General features: G+C 33.3%; 1 pseudogene; it reads left to right on the forward strand.

Annotated features, from left to right (window-relative positions):
* LOC115411055 (netrin-G1-like) overlaps positions 1-4,004 on the forward strand; it is a 157,500-nt pseudogene extending 153,496 nt beyond the window's left edge.
* The last annotated feature ends 11,062 nt before the right edge of the window (positions 4,005-15,066 follow it).

Consider the following 15,066-nt stretch of genomic DNA (forward strand, 5'->3'; position numbering starts at 1 on the left):
CTATTAGAGTTCTTCTTTTCACTCATGCAATGGTTACATGCAGTTTTTTGGTTTTTTTTTTACCTGGTGCTGTTTGTTTTGTAAAATTGCTTCTGGAAACTAAACAGTGAGATGAAATGAGTGAAATAAACTGAATCTGCAATAAAGAAAAAAAAAAAACAGATGTTTTTCAATTAGTAGAATAACTGCATGGGAGAATTCTCAGTTTCCCCAAAGTAATGATTTAAGCTTCATCGTATTTTAATGGGGCAGATAATTAAATGATAGGAAATGAATGGAATTTTCTTGCTGATGATTTGCAGTTGTTATGAAATGCTTGTGATGCTCAAACGCTCTTGTGTATGTTTGACTCTCATTGGTGTTTTCTGTGAGGGTTATATCAGAAACAGAGACAACTCAAGAAAAAATGAGTTTTTCAGCCAAAATATAAATAATTGAATGTAAAAACAAGTGTCCATCCACTGTCACTGATCCAACTCGATGGGTTTTACTGGTGAATCAATGTTGTAGAAGATGACAGTGTTTCCATGGTAACTACAGAGCCTCTGAACATCCAAATGGGTCATATCTGATGACCATGAAAAGATGAACTGTATTTTACACCAATTATTTACATGTATTGATAGAATTAATGGATTAACAGTTTAGATCAGTAGATGGTTTTGGTTGACGGTGGATGTGTGGGTCTTTACGGGTTCATCAGTTGTCCCCATCAACTTAGGAAAAGTCATGAAATATGAAGAAAAAAAAAAAGTCAACTATTATTTTTAAAAAGATAAACATTGAATGGAGTTAAATTGAACCCAAGGATAATATGAGGGTTTCTTATGTGATTTATTACCATTTATTAGAATATTATCCTCTGAATTTAGCTTTTTTTTTACCAGTGAAAATCATGTATTTCCCTATTTTTAATTAACTGATCATGTAGATCACAGGTGTCAAACATATGGCCCGGGGGCCAAAACCGGCTCGCCAAAGGGTCTAATCCGGCCCGTAGGATGAATTTGTGAAATGGAAAAATTACACTCAAGTTATTAACAGTCAATCCTTTAATTTTAGGGCCCATATAGAGCCCTACTTTAGTCTCAAGTGGGTCAGATTAGTAACATGCTACCATAAAAACTTCTAAATAATGACAATTCCAAATTTTTCCTGTGTTTTAGTGTAAAAAGTGACATTACATGAAAATCTGAAAATTTACAAACTAGCCTTTCACAAAAAATATGAAAAACTAGAAACGTCCTAAGAGAAGTAAGTGCAATTTTACTAATATTCTGCCAGTTACTAAAATATTTTGTACATTTGCAGATCCATTGTGATCTGTGACATTTACAAATGATAAGCAGAGGCAAAATATAGTTAAAATTGCATTTATTTTTCTTACTAAATTTCAGATTTTTCATGGTTCAGTTATTCGCATTTTTAAAAGGACAGATTACAGTGGTCAACAACAAATGTATTGTTTAAGTTTTTTGAGCTGATTTAGGATCCTTTTGGTGTGCTGAATCCAAAAATCACATTAATTTTGTTCAATCAGGTCAACTTTCTGAACTATGCTACATATTGGCTTTTTAACATTTTTGCTTACATTTATGGGCATTTTCACATCATATGATACAAAATTCTTTCATATTTCTTGCAATAAACGAGTTCTGAAGATTTTACTTTTGCCAATGTATGATTAATAGTTTTTTTTAATATTACAGGTGAGTGAAATGGCTTCGACTAGAAGATCTTGCAAAAATAAGCCTGACGTATTCTGCTACAGTTTGTAACACTTAATAAATACATCCTGTTAGAAAATGATTTTTTTTTCTCTTAAAACCTATTTTGGGTGAGAACTATATAAAAAAATTAACTGATAAAGTCACAAAAATGTAATCAATTTTGTGAGAAGATCAAATTTTTCAAAATCAAATTAGCAAAAAAAACCCGACGTTATTGAAAAAAACAGATGTCATTTTTGGATTTAGCGGTGCAAAATGGTCCTAATTCAGTTGAAAAAACCTAGACAACTTGCAAAAACCTTTTTTTGTAACCCAGTGTTATAGATGTAAACGTCTCCGTAATGTAATTTTACTGAAAACACATTAAAACGTTTGGAGTTGGCATTATTTATATATTATTATGTTATTAATTCACTGGTCCGGCCCACTTCAGATCATATTGGGAGCATGTGACCCCTGAACTAAAATGAGTTTGGCACCTCTGATGTAGATGTTCAGAAAAGCTCCAAGGTTATTGTGTCAAAACTAAAAAACTGAAGGAAAGGTGACTTTTTCAGTCAAATCTATCATTAACTGATGATTTGCTGTTGTTGTGAAATGCTTGTGATGCTCGAACGCTCTTGTGTGTACGTTTGACTTCTCATTGGTGTTTTCTGTTTTTTTTTTTGTTTTTTTTTTTTTATTTCGCTTCCATCGCAGCCCGGGTGTGTGACAACGAACTCCTGCGTTGCCAAAACGGCGGGGAATGCGTCAAGAACGTCCGCTGCAACTGCCCCCCAGACTTCACGGGCCTGCTGTGCGAGAAGCCCCGGTGCGAGTCGGAGCTGGGGGGCTGCGGGGGCGCCAACTCAGGCCAGGCCCGTGCCACGCCGCCGCCGTCCGCCAGGCTGATGCTGCTGATGCTCCTCCTCTTCCTGCTGGGCTCGGCGCTGCTCAACGAGGCCTCCTGTCGGCCGGGCGCACTCTAAAAGACACCTGGTGGGAGCCAAACCACCCCCCGCCCCTCGCCCCTCGCCCCTCTACCACCACCACTACCACCTTGCCCGCCGCTTCTGCCCTGCCCCTCCCATAATCCTCTTTCCAAATAATCAACAACCATTAAAACGAGAACAATCATGAGCTTCTTCTTGGGACTGAACTGTACGAGCTTCTCCGCCTCCAGACTCGACGGACACTCGCGCTAAAGACGATTAAAAGGGAATGTGCCGGAATACGAGTGCAAAAGACTTTTCATTTAATTTCAAAGAATATATAAGTAAAAAAGAGGAAAAACATATACTTCTAAAAATGCCAGATATTATTTAAAACAAAAAAACAAAACAAAACAACAAAAAAAAAGAGTAACTGAGCGTTTGCCTACTACGAGTAAAACGAGCAAAGAACAGTGAGACCCCCCCCCCCCCCCCCCCCTCCCCTCTAAGCCATACCAGGTACTTGAGCTCCTTCCAGTTTCAGAAGGGATAACTGAAGATGACAGACTCTTCACTTCCTCTCTTATTGCCACGGCAACAACAGCTGCGACCAATCAGCTCGTCTCGCACCAAGCCGACAGTGGCCGCCGATCCCCCCTGGGACGCTTCTTTCTGCGAGTTAATGTTGGCTGGACTGACGCAGAAGAAACTGTCCCCGCTGAATGGCAAAGACTGGCCTTCTAAAGCATAACCGTATACGTAAAAAAAAAAAAAAAAAATAAAAAAAAAAAAAAAAAGAAAGAAAGAAAGAAACAGATGAAATGAAAAAGAGGAGAAAATACAGGAAGCATTCTTTGCTGTCAGTGCATTGTGGATAGAAGGAAATCTGTCCGGATTGCCGCTTCGTGACACAAAAACCTTGCCCATGTCGATTCTTCTCTCGCTTTCTCTCTCTCATCTTCCCTTCTGTTCATCTTCCTCCTCCTCTTCCTCCTCCTCCTCTCGCCATGCTGCCACTGACCTGTGCTTTCGTGAAACGTTACTCTGTAACCCTCGTTGGTTGAACGATTCTTTTGTCCGATGTTAGTGATGCACATGTGTACGAAGCCCCGCCCTCCTTCGTCTCCTCCTCCTCTTCCTCCCCTTCCTCTTCCTCCTCTTCCTCTTCCTCCGAGACGACACGCCGATAAGTTGTCTGATTCTTTTCTATCTTAGCGCCTTCACGCTCCCTACGATCATGGTCAGGGGATAGTTTTCACCCAGGCAGATGAGAAGTGCATAGAAAATCTTCGGTGTATTTGCAAGTTCTTTTCTCAACAGAGTAAACAACAAGAAAAAAAACAAACAAAAAAAAAAAACGTCATGTAGTCCTTTTGTATCTTTGCCGAACTGTGACTGAAAAAAGGCAACCTTTAATGTACCTATTTACGACATCCGACTGCAAAAGCAACTGTTTGACTTCTTTTTTTTTTCCTTCCATTTTTTTCGTTGACTTCTTTTCTTTTCTTTTTTTTTTTTTTTGTTAATATAACTTTTAGTTGTGCAGTTGATTTTCCTTTGTATTGGCAACGTGCTGGCATCAAAGAATATCAGTTTACATATACAGTATTAATAAAGTGTAATAAAATCCCACCAAAGGACATTATAAATGTTTTGTTCTTGCTTTAACACTTGAGAATTTAAGTGAATAAAAGTTTAAAAATTAAACCGTGTTCATACTTCGTTAATCACAGGTAAGTAAGTTGTGCTGTCATTGTTTTGTTTTGGATTTTATGTGTATTTTATTTTGGTTAAAACAGGCTTTGAATCCATTTTTGTGGTTTTACAAGTAATTTTTTTCTCTATAATGTTTCCAATGTGTTTTATCAATCAATCAAAGTTTATTTATATCTTACATTACAACAGCATGAAAAAGACCAAAGTGCTTTACATCTAAAAGCATTATTAAATTATAAGATAGAAACAGTTTAGTCAAACACCATAAATATACATTATTTATCATATATATCAATGAAAGTCAGGTATTTTCCTATATTTCATTTATTAATCATGTAGATGTTCATGAAAGCTCAGAGTAAATTCAAAGGTTGTTTAGTAAAAACTGACAAAACTGAAGAAAAAGTGAATTTTTCAGGAAAATATGTCATTAATTGAACATAAAAACAAGCATCTAAAGCTACTATTTGTCAAACTACATGGGATTTATTGGTAAATCAGTGTTTTTGATGTTTTCCTGGTGTGTTTGTTTTTCTGAGCTGCAGAAGGTGTTTAGAAGGCCCTTATTTCTCATATCTTATGTATTAATATATAGAAATGTTTATATTAAATACAATACTTCACTTAAACACTGTAAACTAGTATCACTGTACCAAATAACAGTTATTTATTAACACCTAGTGCTATTTTCTATTCTAAATTTGCCCTCTCCCATGTAATTTACCTCCATTTGCTGTTATATCCTTTTTGTTTTGTTTTGTTTTTTGTTTTTTTATCAGTGATGGGTGGGTATTTTCCAATAATCAAGTGAATTATCATGTAGATGTTCATGAAAGCTCAGAGTAAATTCAAAGATTGTTTGGTAAAAAACTGACAAAACTGAAGAAAAAGCTAATTTTTCAGCAAAATATATCATTATTGAACATAAAAACAAGCATCTAAAGCTGTCCCATGTAGTTTGACTATTTGTCAAACTACATGGGATTTATTGGTAAATCAATATTTGATGTTTTCCTGGTGTGTTTGTTTTTCTGAGCTGCAGAAGGTGTTTAGAAGGTTTTTATTTCTCATTATATCTTATGTATTAATATATAGAAATGTTTATTTTAAATACAGTACTTCACTTAAAGACTGTAAACTAGTGTCACTGTACCAAGTAACAGTTATTTATTAACACCTAGTGCTATTTTCTATTCTAAATTTGCCCTCTCCCATGTAATTTACCTCCATTTGCTGTTATATCCTTTTTGTTTTGTTTTGTTTTTTGTTTTTTTATCAGTGATAGGTGGGTATTTTCCAATAATCAAGTGAATTATCATGTAGATGTTCAGAAAAGCTCAGAGTAAATTCAAAGGTTGTTTGGTAAAAACTGACAAAACTGAAGAAAAAGCTAATTTTTCAGCCAAATATATCATTAATTGAACATAAAACAAGCATCTAAAGCTATCCCATGTAGTTTGACTATTTGTCAAACTACATGGGATTTATTGGTAAATCAATATTTGATGTTTTCCTGGTGTGTTTGTTTTTCTGAGCTGCAGAAGGTGTTTAGAAGGTTTTTATTTCTCATTATATCTTATGTATTAATATATAGAAATGTTTATTTTAAATACAGTACTTCACTTAAAGACTGTAAACTAGTGTCACTGTACCAAGTAACAGTTATTTATTAACACCTAGTGCTATTTTCTATTCTAAATTTGCCCTCTCCCATGTAATTTACCTCCATTTGCTGTTATATCCTTTTGTTTTGTTTTGTTTTTTGTTTTTTTATCAGTGATAGGTGGGTATTTTCCAATAATCAAGTGAATTATCATGTAGATGTTCAGAAAAGCTCAGAGTAAATTCAAAGGTTGTTTGGTAAAAACTGACAAAACTGAAGAAAAAGCTAATTTTTCAGCCAAATATATCATTAATTGAACATAAAAACAAGCATCTAAAGCTATCCCATGTAGTTTGACTATTTGTCAAACTAAATGGGATTTATTGGTAAATCAATATTTGATGTTTTCCTGGTGTGTTTGTTTTTCTGAGCTGCAGAAGGTGTTTAGAAGGTTTTTATTTCTCATTATATCTTATGTATTAATATATAGAAATGTTTATTTTAAATACAGTACTTCACTTAAACACTGTAAACTAGTGTCACTGTACCAAGTAACAGTTATTTATTAACACCTAGTGCTATTTTCTATTCTAAATTTGCCCTCTCCCATGTAATTTACCTCCATTTGCTGTTATATCCTTTTTGTTTTGTTTTGTTTTTTGTTTTTTTATCAGTGATAGGTGGGTATTTTCCAATAATCAAGTGAATTATCATGTAGATGTTCATGAAAGCTCAGAGTAAATTCAAAGGTTGTTTGGTAAAAACTGACAAAACTGAAGAAAAAGCTAATTTTTCAGCCAAATATATCATTAATTGAACATAAAAACAAGCATCTAAAGCTGTCCCATGTAGTTTGACTATTTGTCAAACTACGTGGGATTTATTAGTAAATCAATGTTTGTTTGATGTTTTCCTGGTATGTTTGTTTTTCTGAGCTGCAGAAGGTGTTTAGAAGGTTTTTATTTCTCATTATATCTTATGTATTAACATGTAGAAATGTTTATTTTAAATACAATACTTCACTTAAACACTGGAAACTAGTATCACTGTACCAAATAACATTTATTTATTAACACCTAGTGCTATTTTCTGTTCTAAATTTGCCCTCTCCCATGTAATTTACCTCCATTTGCTGTTATATCCTTTTTGGGGTTTTTTTTTTTTTTTTTATCAGTGATGGGTGGGTATTTTCCAATAATCAAGTGAATTATCATGTAGATGTTCAGAAAAACTCAGTAAATTCAAACATTATTATATCAAAACAGAGAAAAATGAAGAAAAAGCGACTTTTTAAGCAAAATAACAAGCATCTATAATTGCTGTTATTCCTCAAAGTGTGATTTTTTTACTGGTGGAAGATGACAAAACTGCATTTATACTCAATTATTTACACGTATTGATAGTTTTCAGGGATAGGATGAAATCTGTGATGACCTTATCGTTAAACGTATTATCATATTAGGGCTGAGATGAGTCTAAACTGTGAGTTAATTGTCATAAAAATACTTGTGCTTACTGATACTTTTGTGCCTCAAGTGTCTAATGATGAACAAACACTGTCTGAAGAACAGGAGGCACTGACACATGTACGGTTAATAAATTTTTTTTGATTTTTATTTAGTAAAACTTTAATGTGACAGATGAGACATGACTCCTACAGAAAATTCAACAAAGGACGGTGGTGATTTTTAACCCTTTATCTGCCTGTTTAAAGAATTCACACCCTGTTTATAACACAAACAGAAGGTCAGTGTCAAAAACTCCAGTAAAAATGAGGTTAGTATGATACATACAAACACTATGACAAAAATTCAGGTGTTTCTTTTCTAACAGGGGTCTGGGATACAAAACAATAATGACTAATGTCATAATATAGTTTTATATTGGGATAAATATCATTGTTATCTTTGCTTCTAAAATGCATCAGATGGTTTTTACTTAATTTCTCTCAACATTGATTTTGTTTTGTTTTGTTTTTTGAATCCATGACTGTGATTTTAAATGTTCTTCCTCTAAATTTCTCAAATATTTTTCATACTCTGACTGCAAATAATTATTTTCTACAGGCAGAATAATATTAAAATTACACTTAAGACATTTCAGGTGGTTCATATTTGTTCAAGTTATTCACGTTTTTTGTGAAATGATAGTTTGTTTTCGTGTAAATACTGGAAAATTACATCAAAAAATTTTAACATTTAGGAAGAGAAATAATGTGTGTAAAGTTGTGAGTATTTATAGGTTATTATAATAGTATTTTACTGATCTGACCCACTGGAGATTGAATTGGTCTGCATATGGAACCTGAACTAAACTTACTTAATTTCTCTCAACACTGACTTTTTTTTATCCGGGACTATGATTTTAAATGTTCTTCCTCTAAATTTCTAAAATAGTTTTCATGCTCTGACTCTAAATAATCACTTTCTACCACAACTAACCATCTACTTTCTTCACATTTGACTTAAGAAGAAAAATCTACCATTAAAATTTAAGGAAATATTAAATGGATTCAATGTGTCCAAATACTTTTGTCCATATAGGGTATATTTTAGTTTTTATGTAGTAGTACATTATAGTTTTTACTTTATTTTTCTCAACATTGTTTTTTTTTTTTTTTTAATCCATGACTATGATTTTAAATGTTCTATCTCTAAATTTCTAAAATATTTTTCATGCTCTGACTGTAAATAATAATTTTCTACCACAATTAACCATCTACTTTCTTCACATTTCACTAAGGGAAAAAAATCTCCCATTAAACTTTAAGAAAATATTGATTGGATTCAACGTGTCCAAATACTTTTGTTTATATAGAGTATATTTTAGTTTTTATGTACTAGTACATTATAGTTTTTACTTTATTTTTCTCAACATTGATTTTTTTTTTTTTTATCCATGACTATGATTTTAAATGTTCTTCCTCTAAATTTCTAAAATATTTTTCATGCTCTGACTGTAAATAATCCATTCTAGCACTACTTTCTTCACATCTCCCGTTAAACTTTAAGGAAATATTGATGTTTCTACAGGTTATAAGATGTCCTATTCTTGCTGATTTGAGATAAAAACATCATTCTCGTACAGATTGAGTCTAAGTTTATCATTGAGCGCCTTCACCTGAATCCACACGTCTTCTTCTCCGGTTTCAGATAAATACAAGAACAAACCGAACCCCAACGAGGCCACGCTGACAAAACGAGGCATAAAAATCTGCGTCTCAGCTTTGGTGATATTTCCGTGCTATTTATCTTGAATTCAATCTGCTAAAGATTTGTTTCAGTGGCATGCATTGTCGGAGGCACTGAATTAAATATTTACAACTATCGATGTCTCCCAGAGAGCCTGTGTTCAAAGTTTATATAGTGGGTCTTGTCAGACACTCGACAGTTCATCTATAACCTGAAATATTCAAGCAGCAGCTCCTTCTAAACACACTCCCTCCTATGGTTTTTTTTTAGTTTGACTCAGCAGAACTCAAAGTTTGGGCTTTTTTTTCTCCTGTAGATGTTCTATAATGTATGTTCACCTTTTCAATAGGACGGTGTTCAGAAGAAAGGACGCCAAGAATAGCTTTTCCTCTAATGTAGTAGTTCAGATTTTCACCAAAAAATAAGGCAACACAAGGAAATATAAAGAACGTAGACATATAGATGCTTTCTTTTCAGCTTTATTCAATTAAATATAAAGAATGTGACTCTTAACAGAAATAATTCATGATTTATTGACTATACAAAACTGCCTTTATTGCAGAATACTTTAATTTTGCATGTTCTCTCTGTAAAAGCCTCCACATAAATGAATCCTAAAAGATTATTTACAAAAATCAGAAGAAAAAAAGAACATTTAATGCTTCTCATTTGGCTCAAATAATGCAACTAAGAAAAAAAAAAAAAAGGAATATTCAAGGTGCAACATTAAAGTTTGATAAAGAGTTTATTCAGTTTGTAGCATAAATGACATCATCTATACTGGACTGCATGGACATATTTGAATAATTAACCAATTTATATTTTTAGATGATTTTATTTATGTAAAGAAAAACACAAATTCTAGTTGTACCAGTACCTACATATTCTATATTACCTTTAAATATGTATTCTTTTGCACCCTAACAGCCATAAATTTAATGCTTCTCATTTGTCTCAAACAATGCAACTAAGAAAAAAAAAGAAGAAATCAATTCAAGGTGCAACATTTACAGTTTAATACAGAGTTTATTCAGTTTGTAGCATAAATGACATCATCTATACTGACTGTATGGACACATTTGAGTAATTAACCAACTTATACCATCAGTTCATGGTGGAAATTATTTTATTTATGAAACAAAAAACACAAATTCTAGTTATGCCAGGTCATGGAATATACACAACACCTATATATTCTATTTTACCTTTAAATATGTATTCTTTTGTACCCTAACAGCCCTAAATTTAATGCTTCTCATTTGTCTCAAATAATGCAACTAAGAAAAAAAAGAGGAAATCAATTCAAGGTGCAGTATTTACAGTTTAACCCTTTCATGCACAGTGGTCACTACAGTGGTCAGTTCTTCTCTTGTATATTCATGGGTTTTGTTGTTTTACTTCCATATCAGCCAACACAGTAGACACTTATGCACATCCAAAACACTGCAATCCATACAATTATTATTATTATTATTATTAGTAGTAGTAGTAGTAGTAGTAGTATTAATAATAATAATAATAATAATAATAATAATAATAATAGATTACATTTATTTAGCCCTTTTCTATTTACACATACTCAAGCGTATACATTAAATATAGGAAAATACACATTTTCACAAAAAAATACACAAAACACAGAGTATAATACGACGATTAATGGTGAAAAATTAAATATAGACGAAACATAATTTAGGAACTGCCACGAAAGTAGCACTGAGTCTTTATGGGTGAAAGTGCATTTCCTATTTCTCATCTTGACACGGTAAAGAAAAAGACAAAACCTCCAAAATACCCAGGATGCAACAGTTCCAGTTCTCCCATGACTGTGATATTTGCTGCTTATGTCTACCACAGAAAACATAAAACTCTCTCCTAGAGCGCCGTTGTCTGGGGACGCCCTGATAAATTCAGTCAAAGTCACTTGTTTGTCAAGGTCCCCTACAGTGTCCCTAATTTTAACCATGTGTTCAGCCCAGGTGTCAATGCACCATGCTGCGTGGAGAATTAAAATAGAGTTGACGTCGTTTGGGGAGAGGACTTCATCCTAGATATCTCACCTCCAGCAGCTGTCGGCTGACCCAAACCATGAAGCATCGCCCAAATACCTCGGAGCAAACCGTCCACCGCCACTGGATTATCTCCTCTCTGTAATGTACTTGGTGAAAATGACTGGTGAAAAGTGTTTAAAGGGGCAGTGGGTGTGTTATTTTTTATTCCTGCCCTGTAGCGAAAACAGACTATAATTTATCTTTTGGGAATCGGTGACTCAACAAAGGCATTTGAGCTGTGGAAGTGTTATAGATGTTTATGGATCGTGGCTGTAATTAGTTAGGATCTTCTATTTGTGTCACTTACAGGCCACCGTAGCTCATGGGAACAGGTGTCCATCAGGTTTTATTTTAAAGGTGTCACATCAGATGAAGCTAAAGTTTATTGTCTGCTTTTATGAAACTGGGCTCATGTTGGTATCTGGCACTTTTCCAGCTTTTTAGATCCAATAATGAAAGAGAAATTTAGACATATTCCCCCTCAGGCTTTACCGAATGATGACCTCAGATAAATGGAATTGCTCTGAGCCATCCCAAAATTAATGGATTTTTACTCCACCCCCCAAAGGGGAAGCAAGGGGTGTTGTTTTTGGTTCGTTTGTTTATGTTTATGTTAATGTTTATGTTTATGTTTATGCATTTCGCAGATGCTTTTTTCCAAGGCGACTTACAGGGGAAAACCAATCAAATCACTCAGTCAATCAAATTTTATTTATATAGCGCCAGATCACAACAAAAAAGTTATCTCATGACACTTTATTTGTTTGTTTGTTTGTTTGTTTGTTTGTCAACACTCTAGCAGCAAAACTATTGGTTGAATTCATACCAAATTTGGTTTATAGATTACCAGTGACCCAGAATAGAACTGATTACATTTTGGAAAAAATACATTAAAGTTTGATTTTTTTTAATGAATTTTTGATTTTTTTTTTTTTTTTTTTTCCCATTTACTTATAATGGGCAAAATTTCAAATGTCTGTAGCAGCAAAACTATGCATTGAATTCATACCAAATTGGGTTTATAGATTGCCAGTGATCCAGAATAGATGTGATTATATTTTGGGAAAAATAGGTCAAAGTTAAAAATTTTTCTATGATTTTTTTTTTTTTTTTTTTTAATCTTTTCTTTTCTCCCATTTACTTATAATGAGCGAAATTTCAAATGAGCAAAACTATGTGTTTGATTCATACCAATTTGGGTTTATAGATTTCCAGTGATACAGAATACATGTGATTATATTTTGAAAAAAATAGGTCAAAGTTTCAGTTTTTTATGAATTTTTCAAATCTTTTTTTTTTTTCCCCATTTACTTATAATGGGTGAAATTTCAAATGTCTGTACCAGCAAAACTATTGGTTGAATTCATACCAAATTTTCTTTATAGATTGCCAATGATCCATAATAGATCTGATTACATTTTGGGAAAAATGGGTCAAAGTTTACATTTTTTATGTATTTTTGAAATCTTTTTTTTTCCCCATTTACTTAAAATGGGCAAAATTTCAAATGTCTGTATCAGCAAAACTATTCATTGAATTCATACCAAATTTCATTTATATATTGCCAGTGACCCAGAATAAATGTGATTACATTTTGGGAAAAATAGGTCAAAGTTGAAATTATTTATGATTTTTTTTTCTCCCTCCCATTTACTTATAATGGGCACAATTTCAAATGTCTGTAGCAGCAAACGTATTGGTTGAATTCATACCAAATTTGGTTTGTATATTGCCAGTGATCCAGAACAGATCTGATTACATTTTGGGAAAAATAGATCAGAGTTCAAATTTTTTATGATTTTTTTTAACCCCCCCCCCCCCCCCCCATTTACTTATAATGGGTGAAATTTCACGTCTATAAAAACAGCAATTTTGTTTCGATTTATTTCAGATTTTGCACATATATAGAGGTAATTGATTTGCTGACATCAGCACACGCATAGACGTGATGACATCAGCTGGATTGACGCCAGAAGAAGCGACAATACGTACAAGGGGTGTGGTTTGTTGTGCCTAGAACCACTGGTTTAAAATTTGTAACTGGTATAAACCATCTGAAAATGAATGTTATAAATCTCATTTTGTCTGAATAAAATGGTTAAAGACATGTTAAATGTAAAGGAAGGTCAAACTAAATACGACCACTTTGGTTTATAGAAGCTGTTTCTTCACCTTAGATTCATTCTAATGTTGATACCAGGTCAAAACAAGGCCTGATGTTTGTCATTTATCTTTATTTTTATCGTTTATTTACATGCAGAGCTGTTCATTTCAATTTCATTCTTCATTCTCACTGTGACTTTTCTATTTCCGCTCCAAATGGCCAACGGATGCATCATCTCTAAGGAACTTCAGACGTCTTTAGTAATCCACTGTTCTAATATTATCTTGTTTTGGATTCATGCTCTGCTTTTTGGATTTCACACCAGACCCATCACAGACGACAAAGACGGAGCGTTTTCAGCGACTAAAGTGACCGGCTGAGAGAAACATCCCTGATGACCGGCCAATTAGAACCAACGGGGAACTCCCGAGATGATCCACAAAAACATTTCGACAGATTGAGATTTAGATAATGAGTGGAAAACTTATCCGAGTCTAAACGAAGAAGGATGAGTACGTTTTGGAGATGGAGATGGAAATAGGAGAGTCTCTGGAGACCCACGTGTCCACGGCGCGAACATTATCACTTCATATTTGTTCAGGTCACGCCCCTTATTATCATCAGAGATAGAGGAATTCATCCAAATAGGAAGGGTCAGGAGGCCTGGAAGGAGCTAGTCCACTGTGCATATGAAACACACACAAATATTAGTGTTATTTATGTTTGCATGAGTCAGAAATTTAACAGTAGCGCTGTCGACTTTCATGTGAGACATTTAGAGTGGGCGTCGCAGCGCAGGAATATTAATTAACTCAGGTTGAATTGTTTATTTCTCTTACAGATCATCCTCTGTTACTCAAATGCTCCTTATCTGGACCTTTTAATGCCATGATGATAGAATATTAAGTGCATAATTAGATAAAATCGCCTTTATTGTCATTGTGTGAACAATGAAATTAACAGTGTTATTCCAGTCAGTGAAAACAATATTAAAAAAAAAAAACAGTACGGCGGAAAATAAGAATAGAGCAAATATAACGTCACAAAAACTATCATACAGGCCTCAATCATACAGGGTAAGACCAGTGTAACAGAATAACCCCCCCACCCCACACCATGGCACTGTACCGTAGTGGGCGGTCTTTTTCTGAGGAGATTCAGGAAGTACACAACTACACTGTAAAAAAAAACAGTAAAAAAAACGGTAATATTCTGACAGCAGGGGTGCCAAAAAATACTCTTAAATAACAGAAAATAACCATCTCATAAAAATACAGTAATTTTCCATAGTTAAAATACACCTTTTTGCCCTAACTTTACATGAGATTTTGCTTTTTTTTTTTTTTTTTTTTTTAACTTTTTAATGTTTAATAAAGTGTATTTTCATATATTAAAACAATCAAATTACCTATAAATATATATATAAATATTTTTCAATGAGACTCAGTTGTACAATCCACTGATAAAAACTGTATTTGGACAGTTTATCAGTGCTTATACGTGTTATACATTCACAAAAATACATTTATTCAACATTTTTGTTGTGAAACCTCCTGTAATTACACAAGATATTTGTCAATTAACAAACAAGTCTGGTTAAACTTACAGAACAAATACTTCTTTAATGGTTAATTGTCAGTAATTTTGTCTCATTTTATTTATTTATTTTTTTACAGTATTAAACTTTAAATTAACAGTTGAATCTCATGAATAGAAAAAAAATTGTGAAATCACAATAAATCTGCAAATGTATTTTGACT

The sequence above is a fragment of the Sphaeramia orbicularis genome, chromosome 20 (genome assembly GCF_902148855.1).
Source record: "Sphaeramia orbicularis chromosome 20, fSphaOr1.1, whole genome shotgun sequence".
Classification (NCBI taxonomy): domain Eukaryota; kingdom Metazoa; phylum Chordata; class Actinopteri; order Kurtiformes; family Apogonidae; genus Sphaeramia; species Sphaeramia orbicularis.